We start from the raw sequence: 27,279 nt of genomic DNA, 5'->3' as shown, positions 1-27,279 counted from the left end.
TCCCCTTTACTATAGAAATGTATCTACCCTTCTCTAGTAAGATTGCTATAAGCATCAGAGCAAATTCAGTTAGTCTTATTCTGATTTTGATTTAAATTGTTAAGTATTAGTCAAATACTTAAGCACATTTAAGTTCAATGATATAGTTTCTATGTTTTTATTCACTTCTGCCCTCTATACTCTGCACAAATTCCTGACATCTTTTCTTTTAGTCATGGATTAGATGGTTTTATGAGAACTGAAAATAGATTGTTTTATCCTCAAGACAAAGTACTAAGTTTCAGACTGTCAAAGTTGTTTTTATCCTACTAAATGATAGGACTATAAAACAGAAATGCTAAGCACTCCACCTGTCAACTAGCAGCTAGACTTGACTCTCATTTCAATCTAGCATGGCTGGTAACTTAATACAATGCATCTGTGAATCCCCCAGAAATTCAGCTCAGGCTAGGAATGCATGACAGCAAGTTAACGTTTAATACAAAACTCTACATAGTCATCTTTTAAAAATGTGTCTTCAGGTTGCTGTTTGCTAACTTTAAAGTGGTGGCTATGGCTAGAAAAGTGATTACATCTGTTAGTTCTTTCTTGCTCAACATATCTGTTCCCCATTTGTCTTGGTGTAATATCAGCTTAGTTTACTGAGAAAACAAGCTTTCCTGCTGTTGACATAGCTAATATAGCGATAGAAGAGCGAGCTGCATTCTATTCTGCCTTTTATTGTTAATCAACAAAATAGTTAATAAGTTCTAAGTGTAGAACATTTATTACTGGTGGAGAGGTGGTCTCTTCATCTGTGCTTGTTCAGCATGTGGTACAAGAGGACCCCAATCCTGACTTAGACCTTTGGACCATCATGATGTAAAATGATTCATGATAATAATTTAACAGTTTCATTTTCAGGTCCCCAATTCATTCTGCAGTGCTGACATTTAAACAAATAACCTTTCATCTTCTAAAATGGTGATTTTAATTTGTAAGTCACTGAATGAGAACAGAATTTCCTGCCTATACATTTGCTTTCTCAAATGTGGGTTTTTACATCCACAGTTACATTGGCTGTTCCATGGTTGGTCCTATCCAATGAGAATGGTAAAGGCAGTTGAAAATGATTGAGTGAAAATCCAGCTGTTTGTGTAATATAGAACCCCATAATGGAAAATAGAAACCTGTGATGCCATTATACATACACTTTTCAGAGTATAAACACGCTTTAAGCATTACATTATACCTCTAAGCGTGTATGTTGCTTGCTGTAGATCAACATGCAATAAGTCTACATGCGTGTGTGTGCTCAAGACAACCTTTCAAAGCTCTTATTTAGAAAATGGACTTGTTACATCCTTTTACATTTTCATAGCATGATTTTTCAAAGCAGTGAACTACTATTAGTTCCTTAAGTTGCCCAAAGCAAAATACCAAATACATCAGATTCAACTTTCCCCATTCAACTGATCAAGGAAGTTCACTGTCTCAGTGATCTGTAAATAATTGACTGGCCAAGCAGTGAAGCACAAAGGCAAATAGATCAATACCTCACTTGCAAACCTCCTTACAGAGCTGAGAAAAGACTTGATTCACTTCATTTCCTATCACTTTGTGCCTCACTCATGAATCAATTCACGCTTTGATGCACCAAGTTCTAATTCAGCATATATAATCATTAACAATTGCTGCAGACTTTGATTAAACTTTTAAATTGCCTCTTAATATAATTTAAATGGAAAAGGTATTGATTAAAGTAACCTAGTAAATGAGAATGGAAAACATCAGGTAACATCTTGCAATGGCAACAGACAGCCTTTCAGCTTTTCTAGAAAAGCATTATGTGAATTTTGGCTAAATAAAACAAACAATGAAAGTCTATTTCTCTGGTTATGGATTCAGAGAGGCTGTTGAAAGAGGGTTCTCCTTAGAGAAGGAAACAGACACACAAAAGGAGCATTTGCAGTTGAAATGATCAGCCAGCTCCTGCAGTATCTCTTTCCTTTGCTCCTTTTGTCCCTTTGAATTTTCATTGATGCTGTGAAACTATTTACAACATTTTTGTGGATACCCCCTTCAGAAAAAAGACTCACTGGCACCACTATATGCTAAATGCCTGGCCATCCCATCAGGTAAAAGAAAAAGAAACGTAGGTCTTAGTCTGCTTTTTAAAAAGGTCAGGTGTTCTGACTCCTACCACTGTTGTTCCGAACACAATAATTCAGAAACAGCAACATCACAAATTTTCAGTGAACTACAGAGGCTGCTTTTTCTGTCATTTTTCCAACTATCAATTGAGGACCATTCCTGCCTGATAGGACACGAACCTGAAGTCAACCAGAAATTTCCCTTTTCCATCTGCACAGATAGAACTTGCCCAACAGCAGTAATCCCTGACAACATACACACACACACACACACACAGAGGTCGCAAAATATCTGAAATACTATTCCTAATCAGCTAACAAAAATTCCTACCAGAAAGAAGCCTCTGCTCTAGGACTGGGCATGTTGCATGATTTTTCAGGGCAAGAGCAAATAAAATACATTCATATTTCTAACCTATGTATAAATATACACAGAGTTGAATTTTCAAGGTACGTAAATGTTTCTTGCTTTTGAAAAGCTAACATCCAGGTTAAATATAACTTAAATGGAAGAGGAAGAGATTTGAAAGGTTTTAAGAATACATAAACGAACTTTAAAAAAAAGTTTGAAAAGCTGTTGCCAAAAATATTTTCAGGCACACCTTCATAGGTTTTATGGACACATATATAGAAGAAACACATTCAGGAGAGTAAAGATTTAGTATTTGGTTTCTTTGTAGGTGTTAGTAATTCATTATAAAATTCAGGGCGACCATGAAGAAAATACAAACATTTTTGGAAAGATTTATTACATACAATAACAAACAAAATGGTGCTGTGAAATTAAACACAAAAGGAAGCATACAAGAATGAGCTTTGTTCCAAACAGTTTTCAAAAATAGAAATAAGTACACTGAAGTATTGATATTAATAGTAACTACAGACGTTTTAGTAAATCCATCATGATTATGCAGGAGAGGTACAAAGATGTAAACAAGTACAAAAACACCATACTAGTCACATTTCACACATTATATTTACAGGGACAGATTCTTGGCTAGTATATAGGTCAGTGTAGCTCCATTACAAAAAGTCAGTGGAGCGTCAGCAATTTACAACAGCTGAATACTTGACATATTTATGCAAACATATATATTTTTTTTAAAAAGTGTGAATACACTTCAAATAATTATAGCATTTGCCTGGTAAAAGCTGAACAACAGTTTCAACTAACAGCCTCCATTTTCACCTGCTAGTAATTTAAAAATTACTGTTTTAGCTGAAGTTTCCATTCCAGTTCTATGAAATTATATAAAAAAAGTTAGAGAGGCAGCCCAGAAGTTTTTTTGTTTTTTGGGGGGTGGAGAGGGAGAAAAGGGGGGGGTTGGTGTTCTCCGAGGATGAAAATGATGTATTTTTCCCATTAAAAACCCACCATATTTTCTGCACACATGTAACAAAACAAAAACCTCTCACTTTGAATAAGTCTCACAGAAATTATGGCAATGGCAAAGTTTGGGGATAAAATTGTTTGAAAAATAAAGTTATAAAAAACCTAATGTTTTGGTGCAGGAAGGGGAAAAACAGATAACACATCTTATAGATGCTTGTGCAGGCATGTAAGATTCAAGTCCTCCAGTTTACCAGAACTGACTTTAAAGTAGTAATTTTAATTAACCCCACAACCAGATTCTTGATAGAGCAAATATATTTTTACATCAAATCTTATTCAACTCTAAGAAATAACTTTAAAAAGTAAAAATATATATATATGAAAAATCTGGGCCTGTCGTGACAATGTGTATATAGAAAGTGTACTTCTGTCATCTTCTGCATAAATATATCTTCACAACTATCACCAGTATGAATATACATTTTTCACACTCCTCTTGACTTTTTAGGTTCCAGACCTGTTAACACTCACAAGCTTGACTTCAAACATGTGAGCAATCCCATTATCTTCAGTTACTTTAAAAGGACTATTCACAAGCTTAAAGTTAAGCATGTGCATAATTGTTTGTAGGGACTGTAAATTCTTCAGAGCAGGGACTATATCTTACTCTGTTTAGACAATGCAGAGAACTTGTTTGTTCCCATCACACTAGAAGTAATAACTGTATTTAGTATGTTACTAATACGCCACTATAAATATAGCTCTCTTTGGGACAGGACAGTAAGCCCAGTTGGCTGATAGTAGCTATACTAAAAGTTCACAAGGTTTAAAGCAATATACAATGAACCAACACTCCCTGCTCTTGATGGAAGAAATTTTAGTGATACGTGAAAAACCTACAGCCTGAATGGTTGAGGTCTGATTTTTTAATAAGATTAATCTCTCACATTTGTTTGACCCCTAATCAAGAATCTGTAGATAGAATGAAAGATACAGCATGGCTGTCCAACAGGATTGCAATTGTTGACTGTGGTGGGGTTGAATAAAGCTCCAAAGTATACCTATGGGCCTGACTCTGCAAAGTATTCAGCATCCTTTCGCTCAAAAACCTGCACAGGCTGTCCCTAAAACTCTCACTGCACCAGTGTGCAATACCCAGCCCTACCAGTTACTCCTTGATAGGCAGACATTCTCAGATACTTTAAGAGACGGAGAAAAATAGTCCTTCAAACTGACGGTCACTATATGTAATTTTTTGCACCAAGCTTTCAAAGTATTCAGATATATAAATACAGCTTCTGGATATAGATACAGATATACGTACATAGAACTGAAACAAGGAAGGTACGTCTTTGGGTACTCACCACGTTAGTTAAAACAGTTGAGCAGAGTACAAATAGCATGTGTTAGATTAATCTTGGTAATATTAATGATGAAATGAAAATACATCCAAATCATGCTCCTTGTATTGGTGTACAAATAAAAACAAACAATAACTAGTAATAGTTATTATCTTTCTACTGCTATTCTGGCAGTGGTTAAGAAAGTAAGCTGTGAAGAGGGAGCAAAAGAGATGGATACAGGGGAAACCTGTTGGATCTAGACTACATCTGTCAAAAAGGGAGGCAAGCAGTGATTGGGCATTGCAATGGCGATCAGGAGATTGGCAGCTAGGACTAGATTGCCATTGACTCATTGTGTGACCTTGGGCAAGTCATTTAATTTCTTTATGCTTCATTTTCTATGCCCCTATCTGTCAAACAAGTATATTAATAACTTGCCCACTTATGGATGAAAAATCATGTAAGCACTATAATTATTACCACTAAAAGTCATGCAAGCCTATCCAAGAATTGTCCAGCTTAGAAACTGGATGTAAAGTAGTCCATGTGACAGTGTACCAACTAGTATGTCGCTTTCCCATCAATAAGCCACATTGTTTCCAACGTTCATAATCAAATGCCTTGACAATATATCAAGTTAATAGGTGCAGCAATTCTAGTGATGACTACAGTAGAAATACCAAGAAAGCCAGACAGGCGCTATTGGACAGAGCTGGGTGAATAAACGATATTTCAGTTCACGGGCAGTTCCAAAAACTAGGGGGAAAAGATTCAGTTTGGGTTGTTGAACCAAATCTAATTTTTTTCCAGAGTTTTTGGCATAAAAAAAATGCATTTCAGGTTGAATAAAACATTTCATTCAACCTGAAACATCCCCCCCCCCCCCACCAGGCACTTTTGAAGAGCTAGTTACACACAAGAAAACAGAGGAAGGTGGTGCCGCCTTTACAAATTTTAGCCCAGTGGTCAGGGCAGTCACCCAGAATGGGGGTGACCTGGGTTCAGTTCTCTCTGCTGCCTGATAGGACATAGGGATTTGTAACTCGGTTCTCCCACCTCCCAAGAGAATGCCCTAATCAATGGGCTACAGAATATGCTGGGACAGGTCTCAATCTCTCTTGCTGAAGTTCCGTTTTGTATAAATTATTATATTAGTGGAGCAGGAACTGGAGTACTTCTTACTGGCCCTGCGTTACATTATTTATACAAAGCAGAACAGCTTCAACAGGAAAGATTGAGAAAGACCTGCCCAAGAATACCCCATAGCCCAGTGGTTAGGAAGGGAGTATGGACCAAAATTCAAATCTCTGTTCCATATCGGCTGGAGGGGGAGACTTTAATCCAGGTCTCCCACATCCTGGGAGAGTGCTCTAACCAGAGGGCTAAAAGTTTTAAAGCGGGCACTGGCACAGCAATCACCACCAGCCATTTTGTGAATGTTCCAAAGTCCCCTTGTGAATCCCGCCCCCTCCCCCCCGCCCCCCCAAAAAATCACGGAAAGTATTCAGTGAATTCATAGTAAATTCACAAATAGTTTGAGGTTAGTTGAAACATATAAAAACTATTCATATGACAGATTTCACACAGGTGGACTATTGAAATGTGAGGGGCCAATAGTTATAAGCAGGACAGATTCCTCACTTAGATATAGGTATTAGATGCTGGAATAACAAAGGAAGCTAGTACACCAAATAATGACAATTTAAAGCTGTAAATGACAAACAGAAACTTGAGTTCTTTCTGCCCATAACTTTCCTTAAGAGTCAGAAGTGAGCTTCTCAAACTGTTTTCACTCCTTAAGTAGATGGGTCTATGTGACATTCTATACCTTGGGGGAACGTACTGTAACCCCCATATTCCTCATTTTCATATAATCATGATCTTACATATAAAGCATGCCTTGTATGGTATCGGGGAAGCTTTATAATCTGCTGAAAGTAATTTCTCTATCCATATATGTGTATCATTAATGCCTATCACTTGATATCACTTAAAATCTATCTTTGTAGTTTATAAATTTGTTTGTTTATTCTACTTGAAGCAGTGTGTTTGGTTTGAAGCATGTCAGAGACTCCCCCTGGGATAACAAGCCTGGTGCGTATTAATTTCTTTGTTACGCTGATGAATTCATAAACTTGCAGTGTCCAGCACGCATAACTGGACACTGCAAGAAGGAGGTTCCTGGGGTTGCGTCTGGGACTGGAGATATTGACTAGTGTCATTGGGTTGCACAATCTAAGGAGCAGCTTACATGCCAGAGGTTGAGCGTGAACAGTCCAGGAGTGGGGGTTCTCACAGTAGAGCAGGGCAAGGCTGGCTCCCAGAGTCAAGGATTAGGGTGACCTAGCAGATCACTGGCCCACGTAACACCACGGGAACGTCAGAGTCTATATAACATTTTTTGGTTCCCATTACTCTGCAGCTTGCAAAAAGAGAGACTATGGTGGCAACAGTACACACAGGATGAGGGAAGATCTGGATTGCAGCTCCCTCAGACATCATGAGGATAACAACTGCCCATAGCCATCAGTCATGAACGTAAAATAAATGCCATCGCAAGGAATGTTAACACTCTTCCCTCAGATAAACTATTCTGAATTACCAATTAAATGCATGTTCAAACAGATGTACGTCCAAGACTTATTTTGGTATTTTTATGGCTAATGGAATATAACTGCTAAGAAATATTTTCACTCTGCGGGGCAATTTGCAGTAAACATAACTGTGTGAGACCAAAAACACCAATCTCATTGCTTTTGGATAAAAGAAACATAGAATGTTAATTTATTAAAGAAAATATTTAGATGGTGAGGTTTGGAAGAGTCCTAATTCAGATAAATTTAATGTATGAATAGTTTTCCAGAACTATATCTTAATTTTACCTTTGAACATTATGAAATTCACTTAAAAGCCGTTGTAAAGATATATGATGTTGCACACAAGGCAATATACAAATATCTCATAAAAATTGTGATCTTAAGTAATACTTTCCTAGCTATATAAATGCAGTGCACTCCTATGTAAATATTTGCTCAAACTGGAGACAAGATAAGCCATGCTCTTTCACATTTATGATTCAGAACCACAATTAGCTGTTGGCCAGAGCTTTGCATCCTAGTGAGAACAAGTTTGCAATCTTATTCCTATTCATCAGTTAGAATCATAGAATCATAGAATATCAGGGTTGGAAGGGACCCCAGAAGGTCATCTAGTCCAACCCCCTGCTCAAAGCAGGACCAATTCCCAGTTAAATAATCCCAGCCAGGGCTTTGTCAAGCCTGACCTTAAAAACCTCTAAGGAAGGAGATTCTACCACCTCCCTAGGTAACGCATTCCAGTGTTTCACTACCCTCTTGGTGAAAAAGTTTTTCCTAATATCCAATCTAAACCTCCCCCACTGCAACTTGAGACCATTACTCCTCGTTCTGTCATCTGCTACCATTGAGAACAGTCTAGAGCCATCCTCTTTGGAACCCCCTTTCAGGTAGTTGAAAGCAGCTATCAAATCCCCCCTCATTCTTCTCTTCTGCAGGCTAAACAATCCCAGCTCCCTCAGCCTCTCCTCATAACTCATGTGTTCCAGTCCCCTAATCATTTTTGTTGCCCTTCGCTGGACTCTCTCCAATTTATCCACATCCTTCTTGAAGTGTGGGGCCCAAAACTGAACAAAGTACTCCAGATGAGGCCTCACCAATGTCGAATAGAGGGGAACGATCACGTCCCTCGATCTGCTCGCTATGCCCCTACTTATACATCCCAAAATGCCATTGGCCTTCTTGGCAACAAGGGCACACTGCTGACTCATATCCAGCTTCTCGTCCACTGTCACCCCTAGGTCCTTTTCCGCAGAACTGCTGCCTAGCCATTCGGTCCCTAGTCTGTAGCTGTGCATTGGGTTCTTCCGTCCTAAGTGCAGGACCCTGCACTTATCCTTATTGAACCTCATCAGATTCCTTTTGGCCCAATCTTCCAATTGGTCTAGGTCCCTCTGTATCCTATCCCTCCCCTCCAGCGTATCTACCACTCCTCCCAGTTTAGTATCATCCGCAAATTTGCTGAGAGTGCAATCCACACCATCCTCCAGATCATTTATGAAGATATTGAATAAAACCGGCCCCAGGACCGACCCTTGGGGCACTCCTCTTGATACCGGCTGCCAACTAGACATGGAGCCATTGATCACTACCCGTTGAGCCCGACAATCTAGCCAGCTTTCTACCCACCTTGTAGTGCATTCATCCAGCCCATACTTCCTTAACTTGGTGACAAGAATACTATGGGAGACCGTGTCAAAAGCTTTGCTAAAGTCAAGAAACAATACATCCACTGCTTTCCCTTCATCCACAGAACCAGTAATCTCATCATAAAAGGCGATTAGATTAGTCAGGCATGACCTTCCCTTGGTGAATCCATGCTGGCTGTTCCTGATCACTTTCCTCTCATGCAAGTGCTTCAGGATTGATTCTTTGAGGACCTGCTCCATGATTTTTCCAGGGACTGAGGTGAGGCTGACTGGCCTGTAGTTCCCAGGATCTTCCTTCTTCCCTTTTTTAAAGATTGGCACATCTTTTTTAAAGTTAGTGTTGATTCTGACAAAGACTAGAAGAAGGCTTTAAGCAAGTTTCGTAATCTTAGCCCCTGGAGGGTTTATGGCGGTAGGGAATTTTAGGGTACGGGGCTGCCTCTTGCCAGGCCTCTTCCCTCACCTCCATTATCTGGCCTGCCCCACTAATGCTAATGAAAGCTGAGCAGCACCTTGCAGAACTTGGCCTTTATTCAATTTTCTTCCTAATGTCCATTAGTATATAAACTCTGAAAGATCAGTCATACTATTATGATCTGAGCCAGACTTTTTCAACATTAAAAGAGGACCCTGGCAGGACACGTCAATATTTACAAAAGCATCACATTTTTATTAACAATTTGATTTCTACTAAGGGTTATGCACGAGACAAAGCCCTGTAATTTTTTTTTTAAAAGTACCCATTGGTAACAAGGTCTTTGTTGTACAGCTCACCAATATCCTTTACACACGAGTAGGAATATTTTCAAATGTAATATTTCAGATTAAATACATTTACAAAAGAAACTCTTAAAAATCTTACCAGTTACCTGAGGTAGTGAAATAAGTATATGAAGTTAGATAACATGAATATGCTGTAAGCTTGCTAATGTACCCACTCTAAGATGACAGGAGAGAGCTCTCCCATCAGCTTAACTACTCCAGCCCCTGTAAGCAGCAGTAGCTAAGTCAGCAGGAGAAGCTTCATACTGGCACTTAGATCATTGTAACTTACATCACGCAAGGGGGTAATTTATTCACACACACCCCCAAGCGACATAAGTTATGCTGACCTAAGCTGTAGTGTAAACATCTCCTAAGGCCATGTCTACACTACAGAGTTAAGTCAATTTAAGTTACGTCGATGGTCATAAGCTGCTTTAATTACAACAGTTGTGCACATCCACACACTGCTCCTTGTGTCGCTGTCGTGCATCCGTAGTTGGTGCTCTTACATTGACAGAGAGAGTGGGAGCGCGCTATTCCGCTATGCAACTTGCCACACTCTGCCACTGGGAGATCTGGGAATGGATCGCAGTCTATCATGGGGGCATGCTCAACAACCCATGATGCAGTTCTTTCCATCCCATCATTCATGGGCTTCTGACTTCCTTTTGCACTGTTTTTGCACATCCCCTGTAAACTGTGTGCCCACCATCTCTGCCTGAAAGCAGAGATCCTGCACTACTGACCAGTCTGGTGAGAAGTATTATGAACACAACACAACTAGTCCTGCAATATTTCATGAGCTGCAAAACAGAAAATGAATCTGTGGTATTTGCCTTGTTGTGTGCAATCAAAAGAAACAATTCAAGATTGCTGCTGGCATTCATGGAACAGCTGCACGTGGTGGACTACCAGTACCGGGCTCGGGAAATAAGCACTTCGTGAAGGGATCGCATCGTATTGAATGTAGAGGATGATGAGCATTGGCTGCAGAACTTTCAAATGTACCAAGCTACGTTTCTGGAATAGTGTGAAGAGCTTGCCCCTGCCTTGGAGTGCAAAGACATCAGTATGAGAGCTGCCTTCAAAGTGGAAAAGTAAGTGTTGATTGCTGTGTGGATGCTGGCACATCCAGACTGCTACTGGTCAGTCATGAATCAGTTTGGAGTTGGAAAGTCCACTATGGGGTTGCGATGATGCAAGTGTGCAGGGCCATTAATCACCTCCTGCTATGAAGGACTGTGGCTCTGGGTAATGTGCAGGAAATACTTGATGGCTTTGGGGCAATGGGATTCCCTAACTTCGGTGGGGAGATAGATGGAATGCATATCCGAATTTTGCCCCAGACCATCTTGTGACCGAATACATCAACCAAAAGGTCTACTTCTCCATGGTCTTGTAGGCGCTGGTGGATCATTGAGACCATTTCACTGACATCAGTGCAGGTTGGTCAGGGAAAGTTCACCATGCACAGATATTTAGGAACATTGAATTGTATAGAAAGATGCATGCTGGGACTTTCCTTCCAGACTAGAAGATTCCAAAGGGGGATGTGCAAATGACATAGTGATCTTGGGAGACCCTGCCTACCCCTTTCTCTGGGGGCTCATGAAGCCTTACATCAGGAACCTAAACAGCAGCAAGGAGCGCTTCAACAACAGGCTCAGCAAGTGCTGAATGACCGCTGAATGTACCTTTGGCAGATTAAAAGGTTGCTGACACTGTCTATTTGTCAGGTTAGACCTCAATGAGGAAAATATTCCAATGGTCACAGCAGCCTGCTGTGCTCTGCATAATATTTGCAAAACAAAGAGGGAAAATTTTCCCCAAGGGTGGAGCACTGAGGTGGACTGACTGGCTGCTCATTTTGAGCAGCCAGATACCAGGGCAATTGGGGGGCTCAGAGTCTATTTGAATCAGAGAGGCTTTGAAGGAGCATTTTGACAATGAGCCCCAGTAGTGTGTCTTTATATGATGCATTCAACCAGGCAATGTTTACTTGCCACCTTGAATGACTCCTGTAATGCTTACTACTTGTGCTTTAATTGTAGTGAGCAAATGTTCCTGCCTATAGCCCGTGTTTGAATTTGTTGGCATAACAGGAGAGTTACATTGGTGGGAGGAGCATTTCAGTGTGTGCACCACTCTTCTGCCGAAAGCTCAATTTTGTTGACAAAACTGTGTAGTGTAGACAAGGCCTAAGAGTAGGGAAAGAGGAAAGAATACCACAGGTACTGAGGGCTGTTTGTTTATCTTAAATATGCTGGCAATAAACTGGTTTTGAGGGTCACCATTGTATTTGAAGTTATCTAGGCAAAGTAGATTGAATTAATATAGGTATGGCTGAATTAACAGAGAACTTCCTGCAGCTGCAGTGAAGGTGAGGGGAATTTGTAGTTTGGGACTAGGTCGTGGGGGGCGGAGGAGAATGAAGAGAATATTTGGTTAGAAACTGAGGTCCAGAGTTTAGCAAAGAGGATTTGCCTGAATATCAACACAACTAATCAATTATTCAGAAGCAAATCAGTTCATTAATAGTGTCCATTATATACATAGTTTATATAGAGAGGGCCAGTTTACAGTCAAAGAACATTATATATGTATGGTAAACAACTGAGAACTCTCCTTAGAGCTGTTACATATATGTTCCTTAATTTATTTTTTATGGCAATGGTGTTGCCAAAATTTAGATACTTTCTTATATCAACAGAATAGGAAATATTGGATGTTCAAGAGATAGTTGCCTCTAAAGTGTGCAGTTGGACTCCCAGGCTTTATGTTTCTCTTTCTAATTACAATATAATCAAAGGGTACAGACTTAAAAATTGTATTACAAAAATAGGTGGCACAAGTTAAACACGTCATCCTAATGTGCACAAATTGTCCGGTGAGCATACACCCTTCAGTGAGTTACTGCTTCCATAAAGGAACAGACTGAGTTATACCCATTTTTAGCAACTGAGGATAAGTACCACAGTTTTGGTACAGAATATAAAGAAGTGCTGAAGTCTTATACAGCAGTTTCAAATGGCTATCAGGCCCAAATCAGACCCATCATACTGTGCAACACATTAAATTCAAAGTTCTGTAGCCTAATGTATGTCCATCTGCTCTATGTAAACTTTTTGTGGACAGTGCCTGTTTTTCTTCCACATAATTGCTTTCTTTAACGCTGTAATCACCAAGGACAAGCAGAGGTTGAACTGTACTCTGCTAAAGCTGAAATGGAAGCCAAATGTGGCAGAGTTTAGGTTTTTTTTCTTTTCATCCAGAGTTGTTATGGTGGAGCCCTCACTAGGAGTGCATGAAAAAGGATAGCTCAACTCTCAGACATTCATCCCTGGATTTAAATCCAGATTGGACATGAATGCCATGTGGATAAATGCCTGTGAACAATCTAGAGGAGAATAAGTGCTCAGGGAGATTAAGAGATTTATTATAACCACTCTGAAAGCTGTACCTTTATATGGCAGGATTCCTCATTTTTCAAATCACTACATTTAAAGGAGCAGAGATTTATATGTTATTGTAATAACTAACCCAAACCCCCTCAATGCTAAGCAGCATATGTACATTTATTTAATAATTTATGTAGCCATTCTTTCCACTCAGCAAAATGAATATAACCATGAATATCTGATCCTCTTCTCGTATATCCACATGCAGTACTTCCATAACAAGTCAAAATAGTTCAAAACTGGTTAGTTACCTGAATTTATTGCTCAAGACTGTTCACTGAAAACACAGGTAAAAAACAATTATTTTTTATCTACACAGTGTATCTTCAGCGGAAGGAAGACCGCAAGTGGAATTGTGTTGAAATTCTCCTGCCTTCTCCACATACTATTTTCTCATCAATTTATGGCCCAAACAAGAAAACCCGGGGGGGGGGGGGGGGAAGAAACCTGCTAATTTATACTTGTGAGTTCCTGTCTGATTCTCCTCTCAAGGGTGAGAGGCTTGGAAGCACACAGAAGATGGGGCAAGAGAAGCAGAATAAGAGTGGAGGAGGGAAAACTGCAAATTTCTCTTATACCAAAGATCCATGAGAAAACTAGTCAGACCCACAGATCTAAAAAAAGCCATCCTCGCCACGCTACCCTCACCACACACAAAACAATAGCATCACTACTAAGAGCCATGGCAGCACTGATTAATTCCCCTGCCTTCATTTTACCTCCAAGACAGCTAACATATGTGCAGGGCTAATTACAGGTGGTCCAAGAACAGTAATTTACAAGCAAATTTTCAAATGGAAATCTGTCCAGGTCCACAGAGAACTGAATTTGCACAAAACAATTCCCCCTCCCCCCATGCACTTTCCTCCCAAAGTTGCTGAGGCACCTATACTGCATGCATTTGGAAGGAAGATGCCCCCAATGATTTCTGGAATTTCCCATCTTTTCCTTCTTCTGGAGAGTCATTTCTTCCTCTTCTCCCCAAGTTTGAGGGTTTTTCCTACTATACTATGCCCCTTTTCATACTGTGCAGTGAAAGGTAACATGGCCATGTCAGTCTTCAGAAAACTCCCCGAAAGGCTATTATTTAGAATTGTAAAAATAAGTAAGATTTTTTTAATATAGCTCCTTTCCCCTTTCCAAAAGCACCTTGAAAAATAAGGACCAGGTCTGAAATCTTTACTCAGAACAAACTGCCATTAAAGTGAATAGCAGCCCCATAAGTCAAGGAGGCAATGCATCAGTTATACTGTACTTCCATCCATTTTTCTAACTGAATAATCCCATAGACACAATGATCTAATGAGCATATGGTAATATTAGGCCTGATATGCTCACAATCTGTGAGACAGAAAAAAACTTATCTCCACATAGGGTAGAAAGACTAACAACTTCTGAGTAATTCTACAAATATCATGAAAGTTTGGCTGCTAGGCCATTCAGTATTAAGTGGGAAATTCCAAAATGAAGCTGAGAGGGCTTCGGAGGGGTTTGTTAGAAATAAGGTCTCCAGAAAAGATATCACGAATAATTGACTTTATTCAGTGGAAAGGGGAAGAGAAAAAGTTTCCACCCATTGCACACAGTAAGCATTTCATATCCCTTGATACTGTAATGGTCCATATTGAAGTTACCAGAAGTACTATTTGTTTATGGAGGGACATGTTTGGAATTTAAACAACTTATCTACTTTTGCTTGTGGTGTGTGTTGAGTGCAAGCGAAAAAGGAAAGAGCAGGAGACAAGTTCTCTCTTAGGTTCATTCCAGAGCATTTGCTTAATGCTTGGGTTGAAATTGCTAGACTTCTTGAAACTCTGGGTTCAAATGTCACAAATGTCAATTTACTCCATTAGCTTGGTGGTTTTTTAAGAGACCCATATAAACAAAGGGCCTATCAAATCTTTATTGATATTAAAATCCATGAGTTTTGCCTAAATAGTGAATTATTAGGGAACTGCATAACTAGAGTTGCATAGGAAGATAATTACTAAAATATAGCTACCTCTGGGGCAATAGACAGGCACCAAACTGCACATGGAACGATACATAAAAATGGCAAGAGAAGGGCAGGCTGGGGAAATGTCATTTTAAACAACCATTAAATCAATTGTCCTGAAATGAATCGGAAAAAGAACTTTTCTCAGGTCTTTTCCTCTCATGTTTCCAACTCCTCAGAAGCCCCTTCTCAGCTTCATTTTTAAAATTCCCAGTTGTTACTGCCAAAATTTCATGCTATGTATAGCATTACTCAGAAGTTGTTAGACTTGCAATCCTAAATGGAGATCAAGATAACAAGACTCCCACCTGTTTCCTCTTGTTTTTTCCTACCCCCCCCCCCCCCAGATGTTCTGGTTTAACTTGGATTTTAACTTGAAGAGTGGTCAGTTTGGATGAGCTATTACCAGCAGGAGAGTGAGTTTGTGTGTGTATGGGGGTGGGGGGGATGTGAGAACCTGGATTTATGCAGGAAATAGCCCAGCTTGATTGTCATGCACATTGTGTAAAGAGTTGTCACTTTGGATGGGCTATCACCAGCAGGAGAGTGAATTTGTGTGGGGGGGTGGAGGGTGAGAAAACCTGGATTTGTGCTGGAAATCACTTTAGATAAGCTATTACCAGCAGGACAGTGGGGTGGGAATAGGTATTGTTTCATATTCTCTGTGTATATATAAAGCCTGCTGCAGTTTCCACGATATGCATCTGAGGAAGTGAGCTGTAGCTCACGAAAGCTTATGCTCTAATAAATTGGTTAGTCTCTAAGGTGCCACAAGTACTCCTTTTCTTATTGTCAACATATTAGATCTAATATTGCCTTTAGATTATATCTGTGGGATTATACAATTAAAAAACTGATTGAAGTAAAATTGATGCTAGCAATTTGCTGTAGATACTATGAGACTGCTTCATATTTCAATGTTGTTGTTTTTTTCCCCCAGCAGAGCAGGAGTAACATCTGATGTCATATTTCCATGCAAAACTTCTTTCGAATATCACCAAACTTTTAACATGAGGAATTAGATGTTGCGCTGCTCAGTAATTTAATGGTCAAATCACCTAACCTCCAAAATGAGACTGATTCCTCTTCTACCAAGACAAGTTACATTCATATGACAAAGCCTGGGAAAAGAAGTGAACATAAAGGGTTCTCTCATTGACTTAAAAGGGGTCAGCACTTCACTCACTATTTGATATTCTCTCAAGTTTTCAGTTTTTTGCATCTTTTTTTTAAAAAAGTCTCGTATCACCTTTACTTACTCATTATCGATCCTTGTCTACATTAAAGTTTATCTTTTCAGTTTAACCTTATTGTTTCACTTTCCTATAAAATTATCTCTTTGTCACACCAAGTTTTCCCTCCCTGCCCTGTCACACAGTGGCTTTGAATTTGTCTATGCTTTCTCCCCTCCAACTCCCTCATCATAGTGAACACTGTCTTTTCTCTCAATATGGTTTCCCTTTCCTCCTGAAAAAATAAATACATAGAAAATAACCCTGTTCTCAGAGGTTTGGTTCTACTATTCTCAGAGGGCTGTGAAGGCATTGTTACTGATGTACTGACAGCTCTTTTTCCTCCTGGGGGGCCTAGAGCTTCCTCAGGAAATGGTCAATGGGATGCTAGCACTACATATTCCCATAGTGGAGGGATGGGGTAGGAAAGTTGTTACTATTCCATTGCTGTCCCTAACTCTTGGCATCAGAGTCTCTTCCCTAGGGCCTTTTATAGGCATCTTTGGGATGCAGTGAGTGATATCCAGCCCTACATAGGGACAGTCTGGAAGGCAAGTGGAAACTTTAGGCAACTGATTTGTGCATGAAGCAACTGAAACGAGCGTATTTCAGAATCCACATTGTGCCTTCCACTTACTAGCATGTCTAATTTTGCTTGTCTACTTTAGCGAATGCTCAAAAACATCGTGAAATACTTCATTATGAATGCAATCTTTCAAAAGTTACCAGTGTATGGAAGGGTTGTCAAAGGTAAAGCAGACATGTTATTTGATTGGATGTTTTTGTTCTTCAGAAAATGCATTATAAGCTCATCGATTCATGCCCTTTTTGTAAAATCTTTCACGGAGGGCCATCCAACAGTCAGTATGTCTCAGTTCAGAGAAGTTAAAACAGGGGGCAAACAATTTCTGCCCAGGCCCCACTGCAGATTTCCTGATGCGGGTCTTGATGGAAGACCAGAGAGATGTAAGTTACTGGACTGAATCTTTGCAGCCTAGATGTATTTTCAGCCTGCACAGCAAAATGTTATGGATGATTTATAACTACCCCAGTACTTACAAACAAGTCTTTTTAATAGAACCAAAGGAGAGAGACAGATAGATGACAGGGGCAAAAGCATTCCCTGCTTTAATATCCCAGATGTGATGGTAAAGTTGGTAAAATTCATTTCTGACTAGTATTCAGGGCCTCTATGTTGAGTCAAAAAGAAAAGGAGTACTTGTGGCACCTTAGAGACTAACAAATTTATTTGAGCATAAGCTTTCATGACCTACAGCTCACTTCATCGGGTGCATTCAGTCAGCCTCTCTTATTTAAGTGTTTTTACTTAGCGACAGAAATACTGCTTGTTTTCTTTTGAAGTTACACAATTTTAAATTGTGATGTTCATAAAACTTTAGAAGTTTACAACTGTTCTCCAGAAACTTCATTTCTGAGTAAGAAGTCTTTAAATGCCAGCTTTGCAAGTCAGGATAATATATTATTGTCCAAGCCTGGTACGTCCATGATTTTTTCTTCGGCTTTCTCATGTCTGTATGTAACAAGAGCTGTTGACGTCAAAAGAGTTGCAGATAAAAGTCAAAAAGAGAATATAATGAATTATTATGACCATTTTTTATTCTCTAGAAGTGAGATTTTAAGTTCAAACTAAGAGCACACTGGTGCTGATATACAGTACTTTCGATACTGGGTTTCAAATACCACATTTTTAACTATATGTTCTATATGTTTTGTTCAACACAAAACATTAGATATTAACCAACCACCATATATTTTCATGCCAAACTTTCAAACTTATTTTTAATTAATGTGCCCGTGGTTAAACTGAGCCATTTGGTCTATATTATAAATATGTCAATGGTTCTGCTCTTAATAGCTTCAATAATTTGCTTTAAAAGTTAATTATTTTATTGGAATTACATTGAAATGCAATTAATATTTGTACTCTTGTGCATCATCAGGAACAGACATATTTGTTTTCGTGTATCTTTGATTAATGGAGAACATGATGAAACCCCTGCATTATCTGCTTTTCCCTCTGTCACTGCTACTAGTGGAAATTTGGAGACAACTGAGTTCTAAACTATAGTAATTTTGTTCCTTAATTTAATCTTTTTGAGGCAAGGATCTTATCTATTTAATTTAAACTAGGTAGTTGGCCTTGGAGTAAGAGAGCTGGTGTATGTAACTGGCATACATAAGAACACAATGTAGGCAATTTAACAAGCTGTAAAAATATTTAAAGAGGCTTTAAAGTTTTAGTCTTACATTTCAAAGGCTTTTTGAGAACATAGATTTATTTGGGTAAATTGTCAAACTTATGTTGAATTATGTGAAGAAAAAAAAACCCCACAGTATCCCTTGACCATGCACCCAGTTCCTGATATTAGCTAAGTTAGAGTGCCGGCTCAAATTTTCTTTAATCCCTGAGGATTCGCCCCACGTTTTTATTGTTCACTTTATATTGTCTCTCTTTTAGATCCCCCTTCACAGATACCACTCTGTTAGCTGCTGCAAGACACTTCCTTCAGGACACAAGATCACACAGCTCTTACACACTTGAAAAGGATGACCTGACAGTGTAAAGTCAGAACCTCTCTCTGAATGTGGCCATTGCTGGAATTTGCTCCCATTTCTAAAGAGTTCTAACATTTTTTGGAAATATTGCACAACAAAGATACATCACAGGGTCCGGTGGCACTGCTTAGCTGGTGGGACATTTCTCTCTGCCTTCTGGAGAATTCTTAATTGGCCCCAGGTGTCTTAATTGACCTGGAGCAGCTGCCATTTCACTTATCTTGGTACAAGGGATTTTTTTAGCCTGGAGCTAATATATCTATCTCCCACTACTTTTCTATTGCCATCTGGCCTTGCCCCATCACAGAATGAAACATTACCTGATGAAAAATTCAGAAAGGCAACTACCAAGAACAAGGCAGATTTTGAGTGAAAAGAATAGAAGACCAAGAACAGAAGAAAGTGCTGCCTGGATTACTGTGGACAGAAGAGAAAGGAAATTGTAATGGCCCATGTAAATCTCACAAGATATATTACCACACAGAATTTTAAATTCTGTGAGATCCTAAGAATTACAATGCATACACAGATGGTGGGACAAGGAAATGTAGGTTTAAGACATAAGTGTTGTACATATGCCTCTACACAGAGTGGGAGAAAAACTGGACAGTTGGGGAGAAATTAATACCTTGAAATGTTAATAAGTATAGTGTGTGGTCATGACTCATATGATTTGTTGCCTGCCAAATGCCAAAGCAGAAAAAGACATCACATTAAAAAGGAAGACAAGTGACTGACAGGGTTTGGAAAGAATTCACAATCATCATAGTCTATATTGAAACCAATGATATAAACAGAATGAGAGGGGAGGCCATACAAACCAGGCTTCAACAGTCAGGGAATTTAAACAAGTACAGCTCAAATGCTAGTTCTCTCAGAAATGATACTGATGCCACACTCAGGAAGAAGTGAAGAATGGCAGATTAAGAATTTCCATACATCTTTAAAATTATACAAATGGGACTATTCTTAGGGTAGCTGAAACGAATACAACTATGTTAGTGTTTGGTTTTCAAGTGTGCTTAATGCATCCAAAACAGATTAAAACAATCCCTACTTCAGTAAGCATTCATTTAAAATTGGACGGACAATTCAGTTCAGCTAAATAATGCTTCAAATGGCCGTATCTGTCCCAAAGTGATGCAGGAATCTATATTATTTAAAATAGATTTTGCGGGGGACACTGTTGTTGACACCTTTATGGAAGAAGCATGTTTGAAACACAGATTCAGGTGTAGAGAGTGTAGTCGTTTGTCAGAAAGGAGGACGACAACACAAGGGTCAGAAAGCAATGGAGGGAATAGTGGGAGAAGGAAGTTTGGGAAGAGCAACAGAATGAGAAAGAGGAGTTGAAAAGATGAAAGCAGAGAGACCGGGTTCAATGTAGGGTGAGGGTGCACAAGGAAGGGAGGAAAAACTTCAGGTCTGGCACTTCTTATCTTAGGTACAATGGCAATCTTTATGCTCAGCTGAAGGCATGGATTAGCAATCTAACTTATCTCAGGCTTAACAGAGTAGCTGAGTGCTCACTTGAGTTCCCAAGCAACTATCATGAGTTTGCTAGAGAACTCCCATGTTAACCATGTTTACTCTTGAGAAAAGACAGCTGAGGGAGGATCTGATAATCTTCAAATATGTTAAGAGCTGTTATAAAGAGGATGGTGATGAATTGGCTCTCCATGTTGAGTGAAGGTAGGAAAACAAGTTATTGGGTTCATCTGTAGCAAGGGAGATTTATGTTACACAGTAGGAAAGTCTTTCCAACTATAAGGGTAGTTAAGCTCTGGCATAGGCTTCCACAGGAGGCTGTGAAATCCCCATCACTAGTGTTTTTTAAGAACAGGTTGGACAAACACTTGTCAGGGATGGTCTAGGTTTACTAGGACTTGTCTCAGTGCAGGGGGCTGGACTTGATGACTTCTTGAGGTTCCTTCTTGAGGAAGCAGCATTGGCCTGGGGAAGGGATCCTGATGGAAAGAAATTCAGCCAATGAGACTTCTGAAATACATGGGGAGAGAGACCTTTGCTTTGAATTTATTTTAGCTTGTTAAATTAGGCATGAGATGCGTTTTACGTTTCTTCTCTTGTAACAAATTCTGCCTCATTACTGGTCATCACTTAAAAAAATCTATCTTTCTGGTCTCTGCTTGCTGATTAACTTAACAAGGCAGTGTACTTAAAGGTGAAATGCACATCTCTCTCTCTCTCTCACACTCACACACACACACAGTGTGTCTGGCAAAAAAAAAAATTCCCTGCAACCTAACCCCCCTCCCCATTTACATTAATTCTTATGGGGAAATTGGATTCACTTAACATCGTTTCGCTTAAAGTCACATTTTTCAGGAACATAACTACAATGTTAAGTGAAGAGTTACTGTATTTGGAAACTAAATTCAATCATTAAAGTGTAAAACAGATGGATTTTAATTCTACTTTAAACACAAATCTCAATGTAAACATAACTATGAATTGACTACTGATGCTCAATATTTAGTGCTGAATTATGATAGGAACAAGTCTCTACAATTAGCAGCATGTACAAACTGAACATTTAATAGTAATATGTCACCTTTTTAAAATATAAGTTTCTAAAAACACACACACACACACACACAAACAGGACTGGCTTACATTACAAATAAATTTAAGTTCCAATTTATCAGAATGGATTTTTTATGTTCCTGAAAAGACTTAGATTTCAGTACATAAAACCGTAAATAGGATTCACTATATTGAATAATTCTTGGTCTGGGTTGTGAATTCAGGAATTGAATAAGCACAGAGCTTGGTAAAAGATCTACTGCCAACTGCCTCACTAAAGTAAATGGCTCCTATGTTCAAAACGCCCTAGATTGCAATTTTTTTGAGTCATGGGAAGTGGCGTCATATGCATTTTGTACACTCATCCTCTATATGCCAGTATTTTCTACCTTCTTTAAAATATTGACAAAAACTATTGCACAGGGAAGCCGTTTTAGTTGCAGCAGCACTTCATTCATTCACACTGCATTCAGCAATTACTTTAAAGAAAGCACTAAAAGTGTTTTTCCTTCTCAGTTTCAAAAATTCAATACAGACATGGATATACCTGCAAGGAGATGCAGTTTTTACCATGGTGATGCTGCTGTTTATACACTGTATTTTTTCTGATAAACAGGCTTTATATTTAAGACCATGTAATTTATAATTAAATAATGTAGGGATACTAAAGTACAGTAACTTTTTTTTTTTGGCGCTATGTGGTTTATATCTAGCCAGATATCTAGTCTATCTCGTTTATATTTTGAAGACTGTAGTGAGAAGTTTTAATTACACAGTCAAACATAATACAGCTGAATCCTACTTCTCTTCAGCAGTCCATTGCAAATTTGTTTGGAAGCAAGAGAGGGGCTGTTACTTCACATAAATCTGTTCTCAATTTGTATTACTCCCCTCGCAATATAAAACACTAACACGTCTTGCTTTGTGGGAATAACTCACAGATGACACAAAACAAGGAGCAATTGCACTCCAATATTTTCACCAACCTTGCAATTGTGTATTAGCTTCAAAAAAGCATACTCCTCTGCATTGCACTGATCTTGGATGTCTTTGCAATCCGTGAATCACTGCGCTTGGAAACTAGATTTTCTACTGCAGATGGCAAGCACTTCACTGTGCCAGACAACACAGGAGATAGCCCCGTAACTGCTGATGTGTAGGCTTTAGAAAACTTTTTCATGAAACAAAAGCTTCGGTTTGTTTTCATTGTTTAATTTACCGCAGAATTTAATCTATTAAGAATGATTGGACCTATACATTGGGCTTAACAAGTGGCTGCTTTTACAATCAGATTTTATATACATATGGATATATAATGGCATTTTATAAAGAAAGCAGCTCAATAGCCTATTTTAAAAGTTCATGGTATTATTTAAGCAACAGTTATTGCAGAAAGAGTGCTGAAAGTATACATCCATGTGCATGTGATAAAACAAATGGGCCAGATCTCACTCAGGACCATATTATACTCTCAAATTTTAAGCAAACAAGTCCACAGTGAAATCCTGCCTAAAATTCAATGGGTTTAGGTTACCTCCTCCCACAGAGCCTGCCCCTGCCCACACTATCCCATCAGTGGGTGGAAAAGCATGTGTGACCTACCCCAAAACCTAGCAGATTCCACGGGTATCCACATGAGGTCAGAGCCATCCCTGTGTTTCCACACTGACACTGCATATAAGCAGCATGTTAACTCCCAGGCTACATAGTTGTATGCTTTGACCCTGTTTGTTTAAACAATATCTATTTTTGAAGATTTAATACTCAAATATATTTGGTTTGTACAGAATTTGATACATAAATAGCACCTAATATTTTAATAGGTATCCCAAATGAAAGGGAACAAATTATAACTATTATCTTTATCAAATTAGCTGTTTCAAGGTGGAATCTCATTCTCATTTCAATATCCAGGGATTTACATGTGTAACTCCTGCTAATGGAAATGGTGTTTGTAAATCCCTGTGTATGAAGATGAGAGCACATACCACTAGACTACGTACTGTCTGCTCTCAGGGATTAATTAAAATGTACTATTGTATTGGCTTTGAGATTCTGCCAGGGTGCTGAAACAATTTTTATAAGGAGGGTCCTGAAAGCCATTGAACCAAACTGTAAACTCTGAATATGATGGAAACCATTTCAAGCCAGGGCATTCCTTTTTCCGGCATCTATGTCTGCTGGGAAAATGAATATTAATAAAGCTTAATGTCTAACCCACTTTCAATGGCAGAACATTATGGAATGAAAACAATGAAACACAAATAAAACCTGCAGCAGTGCTGAGATTTTGCCACCTGGCATGCAAATTCCTAATTCAAAGGTACAAAAACAGAGATATAGAAATAGGTAGGCAAAGAGGCCAATACACAAAAAAGTTTCACTCACCATACATTCTGTGAAGACTTCCTGATTTTTCAGGATTTCCTATGCTCTCTAGACATGGCATGAAGTTAACCAGGCCCACATTTTCAGCAGTTTTCTAAACAGACTGGTATGGGTGAAAAACTTTGCATGTGTTCAAACAAACTGAAAAACTGCACTCACAAACAAGGTGCTATATGTGCAATTACCTCCACTCTGATGTATGCAGCCATAAATAATGTGGGAACATTTTAGAGGAGACAAGACTAAATACTCTACTTCAGATAACTCTGAAATATAAATACTTCAGTATTATTGAAGTCCTGTGTATCTTACACATTATTCATTTCAATGATGCTTCATAACAAGTTCTGTAGCTGCCATGGCATAAAGTACAAAAATAAACTTGTTTTTCTTACAAGGAGCACTTTTTATAAATCACATAAATTAGTGCATATTTCACTGCAGTAATCCAATCGAAACTTCCATTGAAGACATTTAATAAACAATGATTTTTTTTTATAACCTCAGTGCTTTTGATGATATGCATTGTTGGCGTTTAATTTCAATGGGAGTTGTGCACATGATTTAATAGGGATTATGCCTACACCTGAACTATGAACAGTTCCATAAAACTACTCTTTAGCAGTCCTACAATTCTAACAGAGAGCATGTGGGTTGTTTTAAAGGAAAAAAGACACACATTCACCTACACATGGTGAAATAGTCATTCCCATTATATTTCCGCAACATCATCACATTTTTTGCAATAGATTCTCAAATGGTGAACTACTCCCATGTACACAGAGGCAGCATAAAGACTACACACCACTTAAATCCTGTCTTCCGGATGTGTATTGTGCATAGGCCACGTACTAGTACTTTGCACAGGTAGGGTTACTAGGTGTCTGGTTTTCGACCGGAACACCCAGCCGAAAAGGGACCCTGGTGGCTACCGGTCAGCACCTCTGATCGGGTCGTTAAAAGTCCAGTTGCTGGTGCAATGGGTCTGACAGGCTCCGTAACCAGCTCCGCATTGCTCCTGGGAAGCGGCTGGCATGTCCACCTCCTATGCATGGGGCAGCCAGTGGGGCTCCACGCGCTGTCCCCACCCCAACCGCTGTCTTCCCAGCTCCCATTGGCCAGGAACTGCAGCACACAGAGCCCCCGGCTATAGAGCTAGAGGGATATGCTGGCCACTTCTGGGAGCCGCCTGAGTTAAGTGCTGCCTGGAACCCACACCCCACACTGGCTTCCCCAACCCAACCCCCTGCCCCAGCCCTGAGCCCTCTCCTGCACCCAAACTCCCTCCTGGAGCCCGCACCCCACACCCTCTCCCACACTCCAACCCCCTGCCACAGCCCTGAGTCCCCTCCCACACTCTGAACCCCACAGCCCCAGCCCAGAGCCCCCTTCTGCACCCCAAACCCCTCATCCCCAGTCCCAACCCAGATCCCACACCCCCAACCAGAGTCCTCACCCCCTCCCACACACCCCAATCCCCTGCCCTAGCCCCCAGCCCCCTTTTGCACTCCAAACCCCTCATCCGTGGCCCTACCCCAGAACCTGCACCCCCCTGAACCCAACCTCCTCTCCCAGCCAGGAACCCCCTCCAGCACCTCAAACCCCTCATCCCCCACCCCTAGCCAGAGCCCGCAGTGAAAATGAGTGCGGGAGGGTTCGGGAGAGTGAGTGACAGAGGGAGGGGGGATGGAGTGAACAGGGGCTGGGCCTTGGAGAAGGGGCGGGGCAAAGGTTTCTGTGATTAGAAATTTGGCAACCCTATGCACAGGTTGAATTTCATCCCAGAAATGGATTTTAGTACAGAACATTTTAAAGGTATGCATTTAGTTTGAAGAAGAAACACAACACAATCGTATATACATCATATAAGGCCTCAGTCCTGTAACCTGTTGCATGCAAAAAGACTGGCTACAACCACAGAGAGCTCCACTGACTTCAGTGTAGCTCTGCATGGACATAGCAGCCTAGCTGAGCACTACATGTCACAGGATCAGGACCTAAGAATTTAAGGTATTACATAAATTAATATTAAACTACATTTTTTGGGGCAGATACCACATTTTTTGCTCAGTGTTTCTACAGTGTCTAGAACAATGGAGCCCTTAACTATGACTGGCGCATCCATGTGTTATTTTAATACAAATAATAAATAATTACACTGATCCTAAATGAAACCTATATTTTTCCTCCCTTTTATATGAAATAAACCAAAATGATGTTGAAAGATATTATCTCAAATAGGTTCTTCCTGCTTCTGTACATAAAATTCTAACCATGTTTATATTACAAGCATCTCATTCACCTTGATTACATATAGGAAAAACACTGCATCAGGTGACCAAAACTACTCTGCAAAACTCACAGATGTCAGTTGGTCTTGTTAACATAATAGAATCTTTGATCCATCTCCCACTGAAGTCAATTAGAGTCTTTTGATAAACTTCAGTGGGACATGGATTAAGACTTGAATGAGCAAATCAAACAGGATCAGGCTTGGAATGATTTTCTTACCATATACTGTAAAATACACCAGCAACAAAAATATCTTTATACACAGTATTAGTGTATTACCCCTATATGCAAAACAACATTAGAATCAGTTATGCAAATAGTTAATTTCAACAAGTGTTGCTACTGCCTTAAAAATATGAAAAGTAAAACACTCTATTAACAGGCTTTACAGCTCAATAAAAGTCTGAAGACAACAAAAGCCACTGAATAGGTTTAAACTCTGTAAAATGCAAGTGGAGTATAGGAAGAACCTGGACCAACAACACTGTGTGCACCAAAGTTTAAACCAGTACCTTTGAAAAAATACAGGCAAAAAACCATTAGCAACAGACAAACACTCAGGTTGGGTCTCATTCAAAATCCACTGAAGCCAGGGGGATTCTTTCCACTAACTGCAATGTGCTTTGGCTCAGGCCTAGATCATCTTTAAATCATATTTAATGTTACTTTTCTCAGATCCATATCAATAATCCTCTTTATCTACCATACAGTACATAGTGGGCTAAACTGGTACAAGTTTACTTGGCTTGCACAGAGAACATTTTGACATAAGTTCCATTTGTTTTAATCTGATATTTACCAAAAAGAGTTCTAACATGAAGATTTACTAGGAGCCATATTTAAGTCATTTTAAAACCTTAAATCTAATGCTACTCCTCAGTGTTATAGGCATAGGATATCAACTTTGCTGCTTCTATTTCTTATTGGCACAGAAACTGAAGTAGGTGTGTGTATAAACCGAGAGTACTACAAAAAA

At 39.4% G+C, this 27,279-nt stretch overlaps 1 protein-coding gene across 2 annotated transcripts in view; it reads right to left on the bottom strand.

Annotated features, from left to right (window-relative positions):
* ZNF385D (zinc finger protein 385D) overlaps positions 1–27,279 on the bottom strand; it is a 616,194-nt gene that overhangs the window by 459,988 nt on the left and 128,927 nt on the right. The gene's annotated exons all lie outside the window — the stretch shown is intronic.

This window comes from Lepidochelys kempii, chromosome 2, assembly GCF_965140285.1.
Source record: "Lepidochelys kempii isolate rLepKem1 chromosome 2, rLepKem1.hap1, whole genome shotgun sequence".
In the NCBI taxonomy this organism is placed as follows: Eukaryota; Metazoa; Chordata; order Testudines; family Cheloniidae; genus Lepidochelys; species Lepidochelys kempii.
The sequence above is the reverse complement of the archived record's forward strand: the minus strand, read 5'-3'. Positions and strand labels throughout refer to the sequence as shown.